Source organism: Alosa alosa, chromosome 22 (assembly GCF_017589495.1).
Source record: "Alosa alosa isolate M-15738 ecotype Scorff River chromosome 22, AALO_Geno_1.1, whole genome shotgun sequence".
In the NCBI taxonomy this organism is placed as follows: Eukaryota; Metazoa; Chordata; class Actinopteri; order Clupeiformes; family Clupeidae; genus Alosa; species Alosa alosa.
The window spans coordinates 28,972,340-28,996,438 of record NC_063210.1 but is presented as its reverse complement, the minus strand read 5'-3'; the positions used below and the strand labels follow the sequence as shown (position 1 = coordinate 28,996,438).

The following is a 24,099-nucleotide window of genomic DNA, read 5'->3' as shown; positions in this document are numbered from 1 at the left end:
ACAGAGCTAAGTAAATTTGTGTGTCATCTGCATAGTTATGATATGAAATCAAGTTATTTTGGATGATTTGTCCAAGTGGGAGCATATAGAGGTTGAATAATAGTGGCCCTAAGATCGACCCCTGGGGAACACCACAGGTCAAGGACGTTGGTGTTGAGGTACAGTTTCCAATGGCAACAAAGAAGCTCCTTTCTTGTAGATATGATTTTAGCCAGCTGATAACTATGCCTGTAAATCCAACCCAGTGTTCTAGTCTGTGTAGTAAAATAGTGTGATCAATAGTGTCAAATGCTGCACTAAGGTCCAGTAGCACTAGGACTGATGTTTTACCTGAATCTGTGTTTAGGCGTATGTCATTGGAAACTTTAATGAGAGCTGTTTCAGTGCTGTGATTTGCCCGAAAACCAGACTGAAAGTAATCAAACTACCCATTTGATGTTAGGAAGGTGGTTAATTGATTAAAGACTACTTTTTCAATAATTTTGCCAATAAAAGGTAGATTGGATATGGGCCTGTAATTGTTTAGCATGGAGGCATCCAGGTTATTCTTCTTGGGAAGTGGCTTTACAACAGCTGTTTTCAGTGACTTAGGAAAATAGCAATATAGCAATAGCAATAGCAGCTGCCATAAACTGCACATAAAGCATGCACTACTGTTTCATGAGACATGACTCAACATTCATACCAAACCTTTCATGAATGTGGAAGACAGAACGAGAAAAATGTGTCAAAATAAAAGTCCAACAATTGCAAAGCAGCATTGCTGTTTTTGTTCCAAACCTCTTACCTGATCACGTCACATCTGAGTCAATGGGCTACTCCAGTGCCAAAAAGACAGAACATGGTCAAGCAAATAATTTTTGTTTCATAAAAACGTATTTGTTTTATGATACCTTTGCAGATGATTTCTCATCTTTTGCTACTGGGAATGTCCAACCGTTCCAGGTTACACAAATACGGGTCAGCTGAATGTAGGCTAGTTTACCTCCCAGTGTTAAATTCAGTGATTATGAATACTTCACAACTTGTATAGTAAAGTGACATTCGATGTAGACTTCATAAGATATTCATGAAATATTTACAAAGACTGGAGAGAAAAACGGCAATGCTGCTTTGCGATTGTTGGACTTTTATTTTGACAAGTTGTCATCGTTCTGTCTTCCACATTCATAAAAGGTTTGGTATGAATGTTGAGTCATGTCTCATGAAACAGTCATGATTGCTTTATGTGCAGTTTATGACAGCTGCTATGAATGTGTTATGAACTCACCCATGAAGTAAATTGTTATCAAATATTTTAGCTAGGAGTTTCTCTTATTAAGTTATTCACAAAGCCTTTCAGACCTACTCTTAGTAAGGAAAAATGACTCCTAAACTAAGAGCAAAGATTCTGGAGCGGAGCGCTCTAGAATCTTTGACTAAGAGTGAGTGAGTCTTCGTTGCTATGGACAGAGGTGGAAAAAGTACGAAAATAATACAGTTATATAGATAATACAGTTATCCAGCACAACTGAAAAGCCCCTCACAAGCAGCTGAGGCAGGCAGGCCAATGTTGAGTTGCAGAGAGTTTTTTATATTTGGAAACGAGCAGAAGGTTCAGCAGATTAAAGGGCGTCGAACTGGGGGGGAAAGTGGGAAGTATAGGGCCCCAATGGAGGAGAGGGCCCGTGAAAAGTGGAATACAGGGTGCACAACATTTTCACCAGGCATTAGTAATAACTAACTCGGGTAACCCACACATAAAAAATCCAAACAACTCCATAAGTAGTCATGTGTAATGAAGTGGAATAACACAGGGAAAAAGTATTGAACACGCTAAGAAAAAGCACTAAGGCAAGGAAAGGGAAGGAACGAGCTGGAATCTGTAAGTAGTTAGAGAGTAGTTATCCTTTCTATCTGTGCAAATTAATATAAGCTTGGTTAGTAGCCTACATATCGATGGGCTATAAAAAGATTTTTCATAACCAAGGTGTCACACAAGAAACATTTCATGATGGATAAATGCAAAAAGCTCTCCCAAGACCTTTGCAGCCTTATTGTTGCAAAACATATCAATGAAACTGGTTACAGATGCATTTCAAAACTTCAGAATCTTCCAGTAAGCAGCATGGGAGCCATTATCTGCAAGTGGAAGAAACATCACTGCATCATCAACCGCCTTGCACAGGATCTCCTCAAATATTTCTGACCAGGGGAGTCAGAAGGATAGTCAATTCCAAGAGCCAAGGACCACTCGGAGAAGGCTCCAAAAAGACTTGAAGGCAGCCAATTCAATTCAATTCCATTAAACAGTTCTGGAAGTAACTAAAGGTCAGGATTCACAAGACCTTTGGAATCTGTTTAGAACAATAGGCCAAAATCACACCTGATACTGCGACTAATACGTTTTGTCATACAGGAAATGTCTTGAAGCTGTCATTACAAACAAAGGCTTCCACAAAGTATTGAAGAAATTTCAGTAGGAACGTTCAATACTTTTTTTCCTGTGTCATTCCACTTTATTACACATAACTCTTATGTTTGGATTTTTTATATGTGTGTTAATATAATGTGTGGTGAAAATTTCGAATATACTCACTGGAAGTTTAGGCTAATTACTGAAAAACAAATTAAGCGTTCAATACTTATTTCCACCATATATTTATTTTACCTGAATATTTTAACTTACAAATTAAATGTCAAAATGAATGTCAGATGAAATGTAAAGTTTGACTGACTGGATTTTGTATACAAAACATAGTGAAAACTGTCTAGTTTGTTAACTACCACAGTCACGAGTTGGGTCGCGATAGTCTGTCATTTTTAAAAAGTGGGTCCCCAGAAAAAAAGTTTGACCAGGGATGCAAACGGCGCGCCTTTTGGCGGATGCCGCCTTTTTCACGGCTGTCTGGGGGACTTGTGTGAATCGTGCAGATCCGACGAGTTTTTCTTTGGGGGGGGGGGGTTGAAGTGTCTGATTATAATTTCATCAAAGTTAATTCTGTATTAAAATGACTACATAAACACATAGCCTACCGTTACAGTCCATGAAACATAGGAAGTGTATGAAGGAAGGCAAAATGTAATTATATGATATTTCCTGTGGGGGTGTGGGCTTCGATAATCTCACTCCTTTTTGACCATACCTCTGTTTGCATTAGAGTGTGGATCGGGCCGCAAATTTCTGTCCGAACCCGGCCCACGTCCGACAGAGTTGCGTCCGAACCCGGCCCGCGTCCGAACCCGACAGGCATTTTCATTTTTATGTCCGAACCTGACCCGAGCCGACGCAGATGATGCCTTAGCTATTCCCATGCTAGTGATTAAACGTTCACGTTTGTGGATAGCCTGTCTTTTTAGCCCATTAAACAGAACACACAACAAATTGTCTACAGAATCAGATGAGCGTGCATGCACGCAGGTCACACACAGCGCACATTAACACAAGAGGCCCAAGCAAGCACAGCCTATTGAAATAGAATTCTTGTCTTATCATTGACGAAAAGTCTTGAAATGAACTGCAACAGTCTTTGAAACTACAGTGCCTTTGTCAATGATCCATATGCAGCATCAACGTTAATTGTGGCAACTCGAGGATATACTCATCCAGTTGAACGAGACGACCTAGCCTACCGGTAGCCTATGTCTTTACCACAGTATGCAACGCAACAATTTTTTAACGTCACCCAAGACTGTGCTTATGTGCATATGTGCGAAATGTGCATAACCATTTGTTTATGTAGTCGTGACAACGCGTGTGCATTTCAGGCGGCATGCCTGAAATGCGTTGTCACGATAAACAAATCTTGCACACAGGAAGAAAGCTATTAGGTATTTTTTTACATTTTACTTTATTCTGAAAAAACAAACGTTTGCATCATGTAAAGCAGACCTGTTGGTTACCCAACATAATAAGGAATTTTAAATGTAAAGCTTCCAATGCATATCGCCCCCATGAGTCCTCTCGACTTCTTTTAAGCTGTCACAGCTGGTGGGAAGGTGTGATTTGTTGGGGACAGGGCAGGATTAACTGGGCACAAATGTCTGATGCCCCCTGCCCCCAGCCACAGACCCCGCTTCTCTCGCTTCAGTCACTGAAATGAACGCAACACAGAACCCGCTTCTCTCGCGGCAGTCACTGACAGTAGCCTAGAATAAATGCATGGGGAAAAACACTTCCCCATGACAAAGACATTGTATTATGTAAACTTCCCACGACTTCAATATTTGACAACATATCATGAATGGTACTTCAAGTATGTGTTATTTTAGATAGGGGACCATTCAGTATTCATGGAATGGACCACCGGAGGAAAATAGGGGAGGGTCATTTTATTCTGAGGGGAGGGTCACCCAACTTTTTTTAGTGTAGGGGGGGTCCCTCAAATTTTGTAATCATGAAAACAGCAACATTTCAAAGTGGCCTAGGTGCATATTTTTCCAGTCTCAGTCTTCACACTTCGGGCACCCCTCTCTGCACACCACGTTTACCCCTCATTTCCTTCTTTCTTGCAGAGTAGCAAGATAAAGGCCTCAGGCCAAGGACTTCGGAGAGACTCAATGGAGACTGAGGGGCATAGGCACTAGCAAAGGTTCTAGAGGGAATGTGATTTCTAGCGCCATATTACATTCTCTTTCGTTCCATAGCTGTCAACATTGAACATTGAAAATAAGGGAGATGCCCCGGGTTTCTCACCCAAAATACGGGAAAATGTCAACATCGTCCCCATTAACGTCGGAAGGGTTGTAGCAACAAAGTAGCTTACTTTATTCACGCCTAACAGCCTATATTACAATAATTTGGTCAACTTTACACAGCCCTAAAAAGGCTACATTTACCTCAAAGTCAAAGTCAAAGTCAGCTTTATTGTCAATTTCTTCACATGTTCCAGACATACAAAGAGATCGAAATTACGTTTCTCACTATCCCACGGTGAAGACAAGACATATTTTACCAATTTAAGTCCACAGACAAACATAACATTCAAGTAAACAAAAAAATAAGTAAATAAGTAAATAAGAGGGCACATATAATAATGAAAAAATAAGAGCAGCAAAATTTGGTTGAAATTGTGCATAGACAATTATGCCTTTGGCATACCTTTGGCTTACTTTTAGTATACCGTGTAACGTTAAACAGTGTGCATGCTTAACATTAGTAAAGCATACTTGTGCTTCATTCATCCACATCCAGCTCCTAACGTTTTGACAAGCATATCTACCAATTGACCTTGTTCCTGCCCAATCTCTAGCTTTGCTGTCTCCATCCTTTCTGTTTTTGTTGTTTGCAAAAATATATAGTATTTATTGTTAAACAGCAACAAGTGCAGTTTGTTAATCTCTGTCATTCTCTCTCCTGCACAAACAAAAATATGTTACGTTCCAAGTAGCCTAGTGCGTAATTCTGCTAGATAGATAGATAGATACTTTATTGATCCCCAGGGGGAATTCAAGGTCTCAGCAGCAGCATACATACAACACAAACACATTCTTTAACAGCAGAAAGAGTAATTAAAGTATATAATATAAAGTGCTATGCTTATATAAATGCTTCATAAAGTTGAACAAATACATTTGCTTATTTCACAGAAAAATATAAATAGCCAGTTTAGGGTCTACAGTGCAGAGTTGGTTAGTTATGGTAGGCCAACTTGGAGTGAACATACAAACAGGGGAAATTCTTTCTCTAGTAGCTGAGTAGCCTGATGGTAGGAAGGTCCGGGCGTAGACATAGGGTCGAACATGCAAGCGCCAATGAATCGTGCTCTCACGACAATCACGCCGTTAGGGCTGTAATTTGGACACCAGCATGGCGGCGTAAAAACTTTCACACCCAAAAAGTTTAATTCGGTATTTTGCACGTTTATTTTTTAAACATTGCGCCCAGGGGTGTGGCAATTAACAACCTAGGGAGGGGCCTGGCGCGTTGTCTAAAAATTGCTATCATACACCACCTAAACCTGGTCAGAAGTCAATGGCGAGTTGTTCATATGCTATTTTAAGAGCGCATTGTCAACAGTCATATTGGCAGGTGCTCGCACCATCCTTCTGTCATTCATGAACTGCACACCAGCGCACGTCCATGCAAAGCATTACAAATTGCACGATTACAATGGGAAACGTAATTAAAATAAAGATATTACGAAATACTGTACATCTCATGATGAGTAGTTATTCACCATCATTTGCAAATTGGTAATGACGGTTAAAAGTGATTAGGGTAGAGGCGAGAGACACGTATGGAGCACAGCTGAAGACGCACTATCACGAGATATAAGCACCTCCTCTGCAGGATAAATGTTTTTATTCAGTCGTTTGAGCAATAGGGTAAGTGTTGCTTTTTCCAGCCTATGTTTTCGGTGGTTACCCATTGTCAGTCAATAGTGAAAGTAACTGCATATAACTGTCTTGTCGTTGACTGACTCCTTGGTGAAGTTTCACTTCCAATGCCAGCCAATGAGTTCAAATAATAGACGAGTGCAAATGCGTGAAGGCTATGCTAGGTTTTAGTAAAGCATGGTTTAAGAATGACTATTCCATACGGTCTCGCAAGCAGCCTCCTTCAAATGCGCCGTTGAATGCCAAAATACCGATGCATTTAGTTGACATATCGCGCGTTGCGCCGTTAAAGGGAATGACAGATTTCATTCTCATTGGTTTAAAATTATGTTACGCCCCAAACACACCCATATGACTGATTAAAAAACCTATGAACACCTTGTTGCGCCATGCGCTCCACGTTTGATAACGAAACCCCTCCCAATGTGAACTGGACATCCTACTAAATTTGAATAGACTTTTGACGAGTGACGATGCACTTAAGAATGTCATGATAGGGCCCTTAAACTTAAATAGGTTAACATCACTCTAAGTTCGCCTTCAAGCAAGGAAAACAATGATTTGAAGACATCTGTTTCATTGGAAGGGCAAAGGGGTAGCAACAGGGCAACACAGAGACAGGCCCGATGGCAGGGCTGTTATGAGAGTATTAAAATATGGGATATTCTACGGGAAAATATTAAAACGGCAAGACAGCGGGGGGAAAGTTAAAAAACGTGATAAACACGGAAAAAGTTGGCATGCATTGTTTCGGTCCCCGTGCACAGGGATTATTTGTCACATTATTAATCACATATGATTATTTATGAAATTGTGCAAACAGGTGCAACACATTTGAAAAGGAAGGACTGGTAGCATGCAAGCTCCCGGGAAAGATTGATTTAAGAACGTTATCACAGTGTGTCTTTGTGGCACAAAGCAACGCGGGCTGAAGACAGCGACAATTGGCAGGGGAGGGTCATGTCTTTTTTGACAATTCTGTCGGAGGGTCATTGAACAATTTCTAGCAGACAAGAGGGTCATGCAACTTCCAACTGAAGCACTCAAAATCCCTCCGGTGGCCCCTTCAATAAATAACGATCAGTCCCTAGATTGCTGCTGGGCTATATGTCTTGTTTCATGTCTGTTAACAACTCATTGCCGTCAAGCGCATTGCGGTTGCATCCATTACAAACAAACATGCAATGTGAACGTCTGGGATTGGGGAGAGCACTAAATGCTCTACTGAATAAGCATGAAGTCAAACCTTTAAATGAAAAACACTCTTTAATAATCAAAAAAATAAACCGCTAATGAAGTAAACTTGTGACCATCAAACATTGTTTATCGCCTGTAACTCCGTGATAACAGGACGTAACAGGAAGGCATTTGGCTGAGCAATGGAGGTTAATATGCTCTATATTTTGTCCAAATGATGTCTGTCTATCATTGCACTCCGGAAAACCGGAATGTTTAATTTGTCGTGCGTTTCTTCTACGGCTGCAAACGGGATTCACTCGCAGTTATCCAAATATTTCTTTATTAGGGCAGGGCAGGCATATTTCTGGCTATTAAATTATTTCTAAACAATTCTGCTAAAGTCTGAAGTGAAGTCTGTGTAGGGTTTTCCAGGCTCCATTTCTTTTTACGAGACACCCTGCTCACTTGAGACATCTGCCGGTTGTTTGGGTTGTTGCAGCGTCGTTGCAGCGTCACTGGAAAAATACAAATTAAAGTCGCGTGATACCGCGTGATCCCGCGCGTGGACCGCGAGGGAAGCTGGCCAAATCGAAGCACTGCCCACTGTATGTATGAACAAGAAATTACTAATAATGGACAAACCATTAACTAATAAGTTACAACGGCTTAATAAATGATGAATTGTGTGTAGTTATTATAAAGTGTTACCCACATTTGCTTAACAACTGGCAGACAAATTTGCTTGTTTTCAGGATGAGACGTCTTCAAAGAAAACAAAATTAAGTCAAATGATTTGACGAGAAAGCGCTAGGTAAGTCTTTTTATACTGAAAACAATACAAAATATGACCGCCGCCCAGTCCATCACATTTTTTCCACAGAAAACTGTGGCTTCGCTGCGCGGCGGTCATAATAAGACTTGGTTACATGTTATTAGATAAGCAGTTTTTGCAGTGTGTGTATGTGTTTATACTGTGTGTGTGTGTCTGTACTGTATGTGTGTGTGTGTGTGTGTGTGTGTGTGCGCGTGTGTGTGTGTGTGCTCACCTCCAAAGCTGATGGCTCCCCACCCGGTGATCCAGGTGTTGGTTCCGGAGCTGAAGGTGCTGCTGGCCGCTGCCAGGCAGACGGGGCGGATGTAGTTGGTGAAGGTGACGGAGGAGGACAGTTGGAGGAGGGCGATGTCGTTATTGTTGGTTGAGTCGTCGTAATTGGGATGTCTGATGACCCTAGTGACGGTCCTGGAGACCTCGTTGCCGTTGCTGCCCTGCTGAGTCTGCCGTCCGAGGTAGATGACCAGGCCAGAGGTGCTGGTGCTGCAGAGGGAGAGGAGGAGGCGTCCACCAGTAAACAACTCAGATCATAAACAACTCATATCATAAACATAAACAACTCAGATCATAAGTATAAACAACTCACATCATAAACAACTCGGATCATAAACATAAACTAGAAAATGTAATTCCAGGGAATACCATTGCATGTAAATGCAAAAAAGCTGCTGTTTATAACATTATATTACTTACAGTATAATTATTCAGATTACATAGACTTAAAGTACTCTTGAAAACCACTTACTTGGTTAGATGTTAGCTTAGAGTACTGTATATGACAGTAAAAATAAATTGTTAACCCTCTAGGCGCCACAGTCGACTATAGTCGACAAGATGCGGTACTGAATAAAACGGCCGATTTAGTCAAATAGGGTGTCATATTTCATTCAACTTCCACTCCACTAGATGGCAGACATGTCATACGCCATCCCCCCAGTCGAAAAAAGGACACGCTTTTAAACAAAACTTTCTAGCTACAGCGCATTGAATCAGTGCATGAAATACCGAGCTAGTGTGCGCGTGTGAGCCACTTTGTCAGAGCGATATTGTCAACGCCAGCAGTATTTGCATTAGATTATCGCCTAATGGCATCAAAAAAGTTTACCTGAAATGAAGTGTTGGGTCTTCTATTCATGGGACCCTGATTCTGATGGGGAATGTCTGCCTTCAAAAAATGACGGTGATTCGTTTAGTGAGGGCTTCAGATGCGTCCCCTGCCTTGCAATGATGCAGCTGGACAAAGTGAGAGTTTACTCCATAGTTTAGCTTACACCAAGCACAAACGTTGAATCGTTTGCCCAATGTCATTGGTGGGAATAATGTTTCACGGGTTCGGGTGTTCATCGGAAGTTAGCAGGGTGTTAGTGGTGTGGCTTAACGAGGCTGGAGGTAGCCTAATATCCATAGCTTAGCTTCTGTCTTCTGAACGTGTGCCTCTCCACAATCAGCGGCGACAGTAACGTGGTGGAGCCTTTGTCTAATGCCACTGGGTATGTTAGGCGAGGTCGAAGTGCTCATAGGACAGTTAGGGGGGAACGTAGTGGCAGTGTGGGGAGTCGCAATGAGATTGACAGTAGGCCTAGTCCGAGCTGCGCAAATTGTCTCCACTCGGCGCGCGCGAGGCAGATCTGGCCATGCTGCTCGCATGGTGGAGGTGGTGACACGCTGTCTCCCTCTCCCACACACACACACGCACACACACACATTAGGTCATGCATAGTCTATCACAAGATGATGGGAATGCCGGCCCTGTATGGATAGGGATAGGGAGTCATTATCTCTACAGCAAAAGGCCTGCTACATAAAAAAAAAAAAGTCAGCCATTTAGTAATGATTTACACTGTTGATTTGCTATCTACTTCCCTGATCATTTAGGACATACAGTACACTATGTGTTCCTTTTTGTGTGTTCATGTCCTTGTGATGTGTGTGTCTTTGTCAGCTAAGAAAAAAAACAAAAAAACATCAACAAAAAGAAAAACAATACTAACATTGTCTCTTGTCTTGTCTCGTCATCTCACTCCTGATCTGTGCCTTGCCGTGGCAAATGAGCTTTTGAACTAAACAGGTCTTGTCTACTTGTGTTTGTGTGTCATCTGAATAATATATATGTGCCCCATACATGGAATCAGAGTGCCTACTGTATGTAGTAAATGGAAAATCTCTACAGCAAAAGGCCAGTCTACCGCTACATGCATTTGGTTTGTTTCTGCCATTTTTTAGTAATGATTTACACAGTTTGTTCACTACTTACTATTTACCTGAGCATTCAGTATTGTGCAATATAGCATACAGAAAGTGAGGGACATTTTGGGGGGAAAGAAGTGGTGCATTTTATCATTCAAACATGCGACTTTTCATGAAAATTCTATAATCCAAGATGGCCGCCACCATATGACGTCATAATATGAAAATTAGAGGGTTAATTCAATATTGGTCAACATTCTTTGTTTTAATACAGCAGAATACAGCAGTATGAACACTTATCAACCAATGTAAGCTTGAAGTAAAAAAAAATCAGTTGTTGAAACCAATTTTAAAGTTGCCCAATAATGATGAGAGAAACCAGATGTCTACTAAATTTGCATTCTTACAGAACTTGATAATGCCAATCATATTATCCTAAGACAAATCTATTTATCAGTGGTAATTCTGAACTGGCAGCAAGAGCTAGAGGTCTCAGTTAATAGTAATAGGTCACATTTGATGGTGATATAGACTGAAGAATAAGATGCAGCTCTTCAGATGATCAGTTTTAGACAGAACTTAGGTTAGAATCTTCATTTTCACACAGCACAGCTCAGGTCTAACAACAGAGGTCTAACAGCACAGCTAAGTTTCACAGATGTCACAGCAAATTGTATGATTCAAATGTATGCATGCTTCATATAGTTGTCGGCATAGTCCTCCTGTTACAATATAATACTCAATGTCTCAGTGTAGATCTCAGATCTACGTCTCAGTATAGTTCATATACTATATATATATATATATATATATATATATAGTTATATGTGACCATATAAGATATGGTCACATGTTTTTAGGAATGAATGTAAGTGTTAATGTCAGCGATGTATGGTTGGCAGGATGTGCACACAGACAGACACACACGAAATGCAATACACGGTCACCACCACACTGGCCTGGCCTGGAACCTAAAAGACAAAAGCAAACAAGTTAGAGTTATACCAAAAACAAGGAATGTGTACAATTGTTCAATACAACTTAGATATTTAAGTGAGATTGTTGCACCATAAATTTGTAATGGTAGTTAAATATACTAGCCTATAGTATCGCAAACAAAGCAACATTTTGTGTTTTATTCATTTCAGTTTAAGGATAGTTGATAGCCAAACAGTTTCCTGTAAACAGCTTAGAACACTTTGTAGGCAAAGGGTGTGTTGTTGCTGTTGATAATCATAAACTGAGTCTTAAGGATGGACCATTCTGATATTATGTATCTTGATAACCAACTACAATAGTTTATACAGCTTGCTAGGTCTGTCATCCACATTTTTTCTACAGATTACGTAGGCCTACTCTAGGATGTACTACAACTGGGAAGCTTGATTAAATAAAGCTTGAAGCTTTACATTTTAGGCCAGAATAATGCAGAAATCAGTAACGTTAGCCTAGGCCAAGTAAACATACTCTGTAGCCTATGTTGACAACACAAACGTTATACCTCAACTTCTGTAGTGTGTTTTAACAATACTTTGGTCATATGGTCCGCTAACGTTTTTGAAACCTACGGCTAACCGGTCACTTTAAAGTTGACGACATACAGTAGCTGCTAGGCCTATTAACGCTGATAAGGTGGGTGCTAACGTTAACTATTCCCCTAACGTTATAACGTTAGTTTGGCTATTTGTGACCTATCATTTCATACAACATAATGTTTGACGGCATAAATGAGTCAAATGCCAAAAATCGGACCACTTACCTTGTCTGTAAGTAGAGAAGGACAGTCAGTTACGAGCAAGTAGCCTAAAGTGGGATCACGGCAGAACGTTCAGAAGACTCACAGCTCCAGTGGTAGAGGTTGATTGCGTTCAGCTGCAGGTCACGTCATAATGCTAAAAGTTGCCGCCACAGCGGTCAATGTTAACTCAATGGGAATTTGTTGCTCTTTTATCGTAAATATCTCAAAAAGTATAAACTTCACAAATGTAAAAAATACATTGTACAATTGTCCGTTACAAGACCTTTGTAGGAGTGTTTGAATGACGTCAAACGGTTCAGTGGTTTTAGTGTCATTAAACGTCAAACTTGGTCGGAAGAAGAATAATAAAAGACGATAATAAGAACAGTGATAATAGTCCACTGCATTTACATGCAATGCAATAAGAACAGTGATAATAGTCCACTGCATTTACATGCAATGCAACAACTCACATCATAAACATAAACAACTCGCATCATAAACAACTCACATCATAAACAACTCACATCATAAACATAAACAACTTACTGCATCATATAGAATCATATATGTCCACCGGTAAATAACTTGTTTGCGTCATATACAGTAGAATCACTACACATGCACACACGCACGCACACACACACACACACACACGCACACACACACACACTCACACACAGACGTACACACACACTCACATACACACGCACACACACAGACATAAACACACACACTCTCACCTGGGAAAGCAGTGGGCGGCGGTCAGAACCCAGTCCCTGTTGATGAGGGACCCCCACACCCTCTCTCTCTCACACACACACACACACTCTCACCTGGGAAAGCAGTGGGCGGCGGTCAGAACCCAGTCCTTGTTGATGAGGGACCCTCCGCAGAAGTGGAATCCGCTGTGCAGACTGGCCTGCCATGGCCACGCCCCCTCCGGCGCGTCTTGCCCACCCACGATGCGCGTGTTGAGAGTCGCCTGCCCACACACTGGACACAAGGAGGGAGGCACACTAAACCCAGTCCTCACAATCACACTCAGTCCTCATAATCACACTAAACCCAGTCCTCATAATCACACTCAGTCCTCATAATCACACTAAACCCAGTCCTCATAATCACACTCAGTCCTCATAATCACACTAAACCCAGTCCTCATAATCACACTAAACCCAGTCCTCACAATCACACTCAGTCCTCATAATCACACTAAACCCAGTCCTCATAATCACACTAAACCCAGTCCTCATAATCACACTCAGTCCTCATAATCACACTAAACCCAGTCCTCACAATCACACTAAACCCAGTCCTCATAATCATACTAAACCCAGTCCTCATAATCACACTAAACCCAGTCCTCATAATCACACTAAACCCAGTCCTCATAATCACACTAAACCCAGTCCTCATAATCACACTAAACCCAGTCCTCATAATCACACTAATCACAGTCCTCATAATCACACTAATCACAGTCCTCATAATCACACTAAACCCAGTCCTCATAATCACACTAAACCCAGTCCTCATAATCACACTCAGTCCTCATAATCACACTAATCACAGTCCTCATAATCACACTAAACCCAGTCCTCATAATCACACAGTCCTCATAATCACTAATCACAGTCCTCATAATCACACTAAACCCAGTCCTCATAATCACACTCAGTCCTCATAATCACACTAATCACAGTCCTCATAATCACACTAAACCCAGTCCTCATAATCACACTAAACTCAGTCCTCGTAATCACACTAATCACACTAAACCCAGTCCTCATAAACCCAGTCCTCATAATCACACTAAACCCAGTCCTCATAATCACAGTCCTCATAATCACACTAAACCCAAACCCAGTCCTCATAATCACACTAAACTTCCCCTGGGGATCAATAAAGTATCTATCTATCTATCTATCTATCTATCTAATCACACTAAACCCAGTCCTCATAATCACACTAAACCCAGTCCTCATAATCCCACTAAACCAGGGGTCTCAAACTCAAATGAGCTGGAGGCAACTTCTGCCAATGTCATCTGAATGGAGGGCCACGTCAGTGTTAAAGAATAATACAAAAAAAAACGGCTATTTCCTAAAATGCAATGCTTATTTCAAATACTGTATTTTCAAACACAAAACTACAAACAGAAAGTGCAAGTCTTTTTATCTATCACACCTGTGCTAGCAACCTTAGCTTATACATAAAATAATGATGAAATAAATATTAATACAAATTATAAAAACAAACAAAAAAGCATAAAAACAGGTAGGCTATGTGTGTGTTGCACACCAAATAAAAATATTTTCCTCTCATACCTTTTTTAAACCTGGCAAACTAGGCGTCAGGGTTAAGAAAGCAACACCATTGGATTTTTATATCAAAATTTTAAAAGGCCATGGCTTGAAAGTGGTCAGAGATAAAGTCCTACTGTAAATGTAAAAATCTTTGAGTATAAACAAAAGTTTATGAAGGGGGTAAATTTACCCATCTAATTTGCCACTGTATGGCAACCACCTCAAATTATGCACCTTTCAGTAAATCCTGGATGAACATTTGAGCAGGTTGACTTTCTTTTTTGTCATATTACCCACATAACAAATTAACAGGAAAACACCTAAGATGTATACCAACAATAGTAACCTATTACTAGCCTATAACCACAAGGCCTACAATAAAGTATTCTGGTCAAATCAGTTCCTATCACGGGTGACTCAGTAGCATACAGATAACACACACACATTCACTAACAGCAGAAAAAGTAATTAAAAGTATATAATATAAAAACACAACTAAGCAATAAGGACAGTAGAAGATAAAGAATATACTAAATATACTAACATACAAATTATACTAACACTTAATCTAAATCAATTCTAAAAACAGTATCCACATAGTGGTGATTAATCAATCAAGGGGCGCTTGCAATGACTGAGGCAGGGACTGAGCCTGTGATTCTCTGTGCATAATAAGGTAAGGTGCTCTGTGTGAGTGTGTGTCATGGTGATAGTGCAAATGAGTCAGTCCAACAGTGCAACAGTGCAAGAATAAAGTATATATATCTATATATCTATATATATAACTAATTTAAGAAAAGGTATAAGTGTGGCCACAGTTCGGCTGTGGCATGGAGGGAGGGGTTATGCATATAAAGCTATGTTGGGCAGAGGGTCAAAATAAGCATGGTATGCTTAGTGGACACCGTCATATACATGCAAAGACGCACCTCCATTCACAGACGCACCGTGACTATCACTGCCAATAGACGATCGATAATAATCTCCAAAAGGATATTCTCCTTCGGAATCAGAATAGGTGACTAACCCAGCCTACCCAAGACTTCATCACACGTAAATGTTTTTCACAATTTGGTGTAGGCCTATTTCTGCTTCAATTTGTGCAAAACTATGGCCTGCATCGCTTCACAATATTACAAACGTGACGCCTTTCGTTTTCTAGTGTGTAATACAAGTATTTCCTGAAAACTTTGTGCAGCGATTTTGGGTTTGAATCAAGCTCTGGATGTCTAGCAAATAGTTGAGGAGAGTACAAATGAGACTTGGATCTATCGTCTATTTTAATCAGTATTTTAATCAGTATCGTTGTTTGTCGCAATTAAAAATACCCTCAGTCCTCATAATCACACTAATCACACTAAACTCAGTCCTCATAATCACATTGTCGCAATTAAAAATACCCTCAAGGGCCGAATTACATTATTATTTTGACATAGGTCGCGGGCCGGGAGTTGTAGACCCCTGCACTAAACCCAGTCCTCATAGTCATACTTAGTCCTCATAATCACACTAAACTCAGTCCTCCTAATCACACTCAGTCCTCATAATCACACTTAACTCAGTCCTCATAATCACACTAAACTCAGTCCTCATAATCAAACTAAACCCAGTCCTCATAGGCACACTAAACTCAAGCCTCATAATCACACTCAGTCCTCATAATCACACTAAACTCATAATCACACTAAACTCAGTCCTCATAAACCCAGTCCTCATAATCACACTAAACTCAGTCCTCATAATCACACTAAACTCAGTCCTCATAATCACACTAAACTCAGTCCTCATAATCACACTAAACCCAGTCCTCATAGGCACACTAAACTCAAGCCTCATAATCACATTCAGTCCTCATAATCACACTAAACTCATAATCACACTAAACCCAGTCCTCATAAGCACACTAAACCCAGTCCTCATAATTACACTAAACCCAGTCCTCATAATCACACTCAGTCCTCATAATCACGCTTACCGTCTAACTGTGTGGGTTTATGTGTGTGTGTGTGTGTGCGTGTGTGTAAAGCTTACCATCTAATTGGGCCGACACATCTGAAACAGAGAACAGAGCATTACACAACAGTTAGAGATTAGAGACTTCAAATGTGCGTGTGTGGGGTGTGTGCATGTCTGTACCTGTGAGCGTGTGTGTACCTGTGTGCGTATGTATGGTGTGTGTGTGTGTGTATGTGTGTATATGCGTGTGTGTGTGTAGGGTGTTTGTGTGTGTACCTGTGTGCATGTGTGTGTGTTGAGAAGTTGTGTGAGCAGATTGGATTAACAGATGAATTATGAATTGTGTGTGTGTGTGTGTGTGTGTGTGTATATGCATGTGTGTGTAGGGTGTGTGTGTGTGTGTATCTGCGTGCGTGTGTAGGGTGTGTGTAGGGTGTGTGTGTGTGTGTGTGTGTGTGTGTGCCTGTGTGCGTGTGTAGGGTGGGTGTGTGTGTTAAAAGATGTGTGAGCAGATTGCATCGGAGCAGATGAATTAAGGTTTTGCACCTCCGTTCTAATGTTATGTCACCGTTTGTTTACAACTAGAGTAGTAGGCAAGGCACTTGCTGCAGAGTGGTAGGCAAGCCTACAACAGTCGGGTTGCATAGGCTACACATAGTTACAAATTTTAATATCAATTATTCCACTGCTTGGTTGAATTTCCCTTTGTCCTATGTAATTTAGAACGATCATTAACCGTATGTTATTTGCACACCTATGAAGTAGATCCATTTTTGTTGGCCGTATCACACTTTAATTTATTCGCCGAACTCGTTGTGAAGTTTAAATGAACATCTGTGAGGCCATCCGTTGCATCCGAGCTATAAAATGCAGACGTTCAGAACATGGCAACATTGTAGCATATGACGGAGGTGGCTTTTAGCTAGATTGATGACAGCAGTAAAATAGCGATGTTTCAAAGCTAAAGTTCATCAGAATCTTGGGATACGCCCGCTTGACAACGGGAGAGATAGAACTAACGACTGGCCTTTGGCCGTAGCAACCATCCATTTAGAACTAGTAACGGCAGTTTGTCCTGCAAGTTGAGAAATTAGTTGATGTGTGTTGGAAGAAAGTAGTTCTACAAACAAGACAAGTTTTAGCGATTAAAACGTTTAAATTGTAACAGGAAATGAAAACAACGTGGCAACAGTGGAATAAGCGGGATAATGGACTCCACGGTGGGGCCGTTTTACAACCTTGACCGTGCATTAACTTCTGTGAACAGACCACCGTGTCGTCCATTATCCCTTACATATTGACCGGGATGCCGACCACTTGTGTAGGCCCTAACAGTTGGTTTTACAATAAGAAGCAAAAAGGCGACGAACGACCATTTAGCCTACCTATCCTCATGGTTGTGGAGGATGATCGTAGCAGCTGTAAAGTCTTTTATTCTCAAGATGGCCTAATGGTGTAGCCTGGGCTACTGTCTACTAAGACGTAGGCTAAAATACAACTATCTACAGTCATCCAAAAATTAATTGCCAGAGATAGGCTATGAAGGGGAAAAAGTGCAGCATTTTAAACATGGCAAGAATATTTTTACCGGAACAGTTTGTTCTAATTTGTCTCATTTAAAGGCTGAGCTAGCATAACAGCTTAATATAGCCGATGCTGCAATGGATAACTAATTAAAAGTTTCATACAATTAATGAACTTTATCACTCACATTCTGAGTTTTTCTGGGTGATTATATATCCATGCAGATCGTCTTTGAATAAGCCATAGCTGTTATATGTTATAATATGTTACAGGATTCATGACTTTAACGCCATTAATGTTACATGATGACTGACGCTGGCTATAACTGTAGGCTACCGTTTTAACGTCTGCTGAGTCTACGGCCTACCAAAACCTGTCGCTGTTCAGTTGAAGTTAAATGATCAAATATTGTTTGATTTTGTGTCAACTTTCAGAGGGAAGACATTCTTTCACAGCTTCTAAGAAAGTCTATCATCTTCATGTAAACCGAGTTTAAAAGTTAGGCTACCATTAGGCTACATGCAGGTTCTACCATAACGTTATCGATGCACCAAATCAGGGCGATTTTAGCGAAATAACGTTCCTGTGACAGGCTATCAAATATTGAACAATGGGATAACGTTTCATCATCACCTTTATTGATGCCTGAAATGTACATTGCTGAAATTCAGAGATGTAGCCTACTGAGAGGCAGCTGCAGACAACGATGTTCAATGGGTTCAACTTGTCCCTTGTCTACCAGGTGGATGTAAACAAAGCTATAGAACCTAGAGTACGTCACATGAAAAACGTTAATTGACAGCTTCCTAGTTTCCTATCGCAAGAACGCCTTTATGACATCATCAATAACACACCTGGCATGACCTGAAAATTCTGTTCTGACTCAACAGGAAGTATAGGGTATAAAGGTAGAGTTGTGACAATGGGTGTTCAAAATTCGTTAAGGTCACATGGTTCATGTAAACTTCAAATAGTTCCCGGAAGTGATTGACAATGGATTAGAATGCATTAAATAGGCAACTGTTCAGTATATAAGTATAAGTATATATACTCTTTTGAGCCTGTGAGGGAAATTTGGTCTCTGCATTTATCCCAATCTGTGAATTAGTGAAACACACACAGCACACAGTGTAGACACAGTGAGGTGAAGCACACACTAATCCCGGCGCAGTGAGCTGCCTGCATCAACAGCGACGCTCGGGGAGCAGTGAGGGGTTAGGTGCCTTGCTCAAGGGCACTTCAGCCATGCCTACTGGTCGGGGTTCCCTCCGGTTACAAGTCCGAAGTGCTAACCAGTAGGCTACGGCTGCCCCACAAACTGATTAGAGCCCGACCGATAAAGGATTTTGAAGGCCGATACCGATACAAATATTTGTTGATTTAAAAATCCGATATATCGGCCGATATATATATTTTTTTTTTTCAGAAACACGCAACAAAACATGAACAGATTTCCCTAACATTAGTTATTTGGGTAACACTTTATAATAACTACACACAATTCATCATTTGTTAAGCCTTTGTTACTTATTAGTTAATGGTTTGTTCATCATTAGTAATTAATTGTTCATACATAATTTATCATCAGTAAAGCATTTGTTCACACAGTTATAAATGGTTTGTTCATAGTAAATAAGCCTATCTAAAAAAAGGGTTTGTAAGCACATGATTTACAGTGGGCATCGCTTTCAAATGGCCACTTCAGTCGCGCATTACGAGGCGTGAAGCTGCGTGAAGCTTTAGTACCACTTTCAGCCACTGTGCGTCGCTCTGCCACTGTACATCGCTCTGTCAGTAGCCTGACTGTCCCCTTTCTGAAAAAAAAGCAGGAGGCTAGGCTACCTTTAAACGTAATTGTTACCGAGAGGAATCCCAGCCTACGAATTCAATAACAAAATAAATCGTAATTAAACATTACCTCGATTAAGGCTACTTGGGTATGGTTTAAGGCTTGACTAAACGGTGGTAGCGAAAATCGAAATCTGCTTTTGATAGCCTACCGGTGCCGCTCCACAAAATGAAAAAATATCTTAATTTGCTGTCTATGTTATTGTCAGTGTTGGGGGTAACGCAACTACGCAAATCAAAACAGTGTCTTAATTTGCCCTACTTCTTAGTCAATTGACTGCTTGACATGTCATTTTTATTTTTCTGTACAATAAACAAATACATCCGCATAATGTTTGAAAACCACTGGCTCGTAATCACAATAATTTAACACACGACAGTTGGATAGCCTACTTCATCATGTCCCCATGCTTACATTTTTGTGAGTAGCATGGAGATCGTTAAAAACAATAAAGTATGGCTCTCCGTTTGGGACATCGAAAACTTATATTTTTAATAGACTACCGTCGAAGATGCTGACTTACAAAAGCCTCGGGATAACACGTTATCTCCACTATCATCAGTCCCTTGATCAAAGTGGGGAATGAAATAAAAGTTTGAGAACCACTGGCTTAACAAGTTACCTGCCGTCCAGAACACAGAATCTGTTGCAATATTCTGATGATCGGCGATGATATCGGCAAATGTTTGTTTTCCAAAGTAAGAATTTCACTTGACTTCACCATGCACCTTCGACAATGAATAGCTCATACTTGTTACTGTTAAACGTAGGCCTACCTGGTATCATTACAAACATTATTCTGTGTCCTAAAAATGGCATATTTTATGGCATTGTGTCATGTAAGTTCGTTGCAAAATCTAGAGAAATGTGTGAGGTGGTCAGCGGGGGACAATTGAGACACACATTGGATTGTGTTATTACTTGAACATTCCACACTATCCACAGCTGTGGTAGGCCTATCAGGGGCAGGAGGATTACTGTCAGCGCAGCCTTTATATAAAATTCTTCAACAGAAGGCCTCGAATATTGTCTTGTTTGTGGAGCGCTTTGCTTCGCTTCTGTAATCTCGGCTTCATTGAAAATGAGGGCTTCCCTCAATGACCCTCCGAGAATAAATAAAGGTTGAATGAATGAATGAATAAATGAATGCAGGCTTGCCCAAAATAAAAAAAAAATAAAAAAAATTGTTCCCTCGAGATTGGCTACGTATTTCAAAACATCGCAACATAAAATGCCACAAAAAAGCTGTTTATGAATAGGTCTTAGTGAGTTAGGAGTCCTCTCGACTTAAGCTGTCCCAGACTTAGGTGCTACTTTTAGGTCTAAAATGCTTCATGAGTCCTAAAGTTAGGAGTGACACCCCATTATTTTTTTAGAGTTGCTCCTAAATTCGCCAGTTAGGAGCTACTTTTAGCCTTAAAATTCTTTGTGAATACGCCCCCTGAATAAAAAAGGCCTAGCCTAAATGAATCAAGGCAAAACAAATAGCCTAGTAGCCTAATGAAACATACGGATTGATGTAGTATCTTTGTAACATTATTAAATTATTCTGTTACTATGCCTACGTTTGCAAAAGAGAACATTTTAATTTGATTCACAATAATGTTACATTTAATTTACATGTTGACAATGATTAGCCTAGTTTTGGTTGTTGTTGGCGGCGTTATTGCATGTTAGTTATGCCTACAATGCAAAATTGCTTCCTCACGATTGGAAGCTCATGTAGCTGCATAGATTTCAAAACACGCAAAATGCCGCAGGTTTGTGAATAGGTCTGTGAGTAAGGAGTCCTCTTGACTTCTTTTAAGCTGTCAGAGGTGGGAAGGTGTGATTTGTTGGGCGAGGGGACGGATTAACTGGGCACAAATGTCTGATGGCCCCCTTCCCCCAGCCAACGTGAATCGGGTGGTTAGTTAATAGGCCTATCGTGAACATTTTTCCCGCCATCTAAGGCACGAAGATCTGTGAGGCCAAGCCTCACCAAGTAGCTCGCTTGTTTACAACTAACATTCCATTTAATTAAACTGCTTTATAGGCTATGCCGAAATAGTTTTCAACATTTGAATATTAGTGTCGGGTGAATTGAAATGTTCTCAAAGTAGCCTTATGGCTGAAAGCTGCTTTGGGAACCCCCGGCAAGCAATATAACCATACAAACGCTTAAGGAGTAATTTTGGCTTTGTCAGAACTGAAGAGTTGTGGACGGCACGCACGGTATGCCCAATGAAAATAAATTAACGAACACAACACAGACCCCGCTTCTCTGGCGTCAGTCACTGACATGAACGAAAACACAGAACCCGCTTCTCTCACGGCAGTCACTGACAGTAACCTAGAATAAATGCATGGGGAAAACACTTCCCCATGACAAAGACATCGTAAAACACTGAAAGTTAATATTTTGTCACTAGCAACATACATCTGTCCTTTGTCAAATGTATTATGTTCCAAGTAGCCTATGCGTAATTCTGCTTCATAAAGTTGAACAAATACATTTGCTTATTTCACAGAAAAATATAAATAGCCAGTTAGGGTCTACAGTGCAGAGTTGGTAAGTTATGGTAGGCCAACTTGCAGTGAACATACAAACAGGGGAAATTCTTTCTCTTGTAGCTAAGTAGCCTCAGGTGCGCATCGTAGACATAAGGCCGAACATGCAAGCGCAATGAAGCGTGTTCTCCGCACGAATCAATGGGCGTTAAACTTAAATAGGTTAACATCACTCTAAGTTCGCCTTCAAGCAAGGAAAACGATGATTTGAAGACATCTGTTTCGTTGGAAGGGCAAGGGGTAGCAACAGGGCGACACAGAGACAGGCCCGATGGCAGGGCTGTTATGAGAGTATTAAAATATGGGATATTCTACGGGAAAACATTAAAACGGCAAGACAGCGGGGGGAAAGTTAAAATATGTGATAAACACGGAAAAAGTTGGCATGCATTGTTTCGGTCCCCGTGCACAAGGATTATTTGTCACATTATTAATCACATATGATTAGTTATGAAATTGTGCAAACAGGTGCAACACATTTGAAAAGGAAGGACTGGTAGCATGCAAGCTCACGGGAAAGATTGATTTAAGAACGTTATCACAGTGTGTGGCTGTGGCGCGGGCGGAAGACAGACAATTGGCAGGGGAGGGTCATGTCTTTTTTAACAATTCTGTCGGAGGGTCATTGAACAATTTCTAGCAGGCAAGAGAGGGTCATGCAACTTGCAACTGAAGCACTTAAAATTCCTCCGGTGGCCCCTTTAATAAATAACGAGCATAGATTGCTGCTGGGCTATATGTCTTGGTTCATTATCTGTTAACAACTCATTGCCGTCAAACGCATAGCCTATCTCGAGGTTGCATCCATTACAAACAAACATGCAATGTGAACATCTGGGATTGGCGAGAGCACTAAATGCTCTACTGAATAAGCACGAAGTCAAGCCTTTAAATGAAAAACACTCTTTAATAATAATAATAAAAATAAAATAAACCACTTATGAAGTAAACTTGTGACCATCAAAAATCATTTATCGCCTGTAACTCCGTGATAACAGGACGTAACAGGAAGGCATTTGGCTGAGCAACGGAGGTTAATATGCTCTATATTTTGTCCAAATGATGTCTGTCCATCATCGTTGCACTCGGAGAAAACCAGAATGTTTAATTTGTCCTGCGTGTCTTCTTCGGCTGCAAACGGGATTCACTCGCAGTTAACCAAATATTTCTTTATTAGGGCAGGGCAGGCATATTTCTGGCTATTAAATTATTTCTAAACCAGTCTGCTAAAGTCTGCAGTGAAGTCTGTGTAGGGTTTTCCAGCTCCATTTCTTTTTTAATGACACCCTGCTCACTTGAGCCATCTACCGGTTGTTTGGGTTGTTGCAGCGCCTCACTGAAAAAATACAAATTAAAGTCGCTGATGGATACCGGCGGATCCCACGCGATCGGACCATGAGTGAAGCTGGCCAAGTCGAAGCACTGCCCACTGTATACTTAATAAATAATGAAACAACCATTTATAAATTAAATAACTTCCCCATGATAATCAAGTTGCAAACTATTACTAAATGCTTTGTTCATCATTCGTAAAGCATTGCTCTTATGTTAATTCTCATCAGTAAAGCATTTGTATACACACTCATAAATGGTTTGTTTATAGTAAATAAGGCTGTCATAAATTATGTTTATAAATAGAGGTTTTACACTTGATTAT

General features: G+C 40.6%; 1 pseudogene; it reads right to left on the bottom strand.

The window, feature by feature from the left end:
• LOC125287255 overlaps nucleotides 1–24,099 on the bottom strand; it is a 43,636-nt pseudogene that overhangs the window by 9,729 nt on the left and 9,808 nt on the right.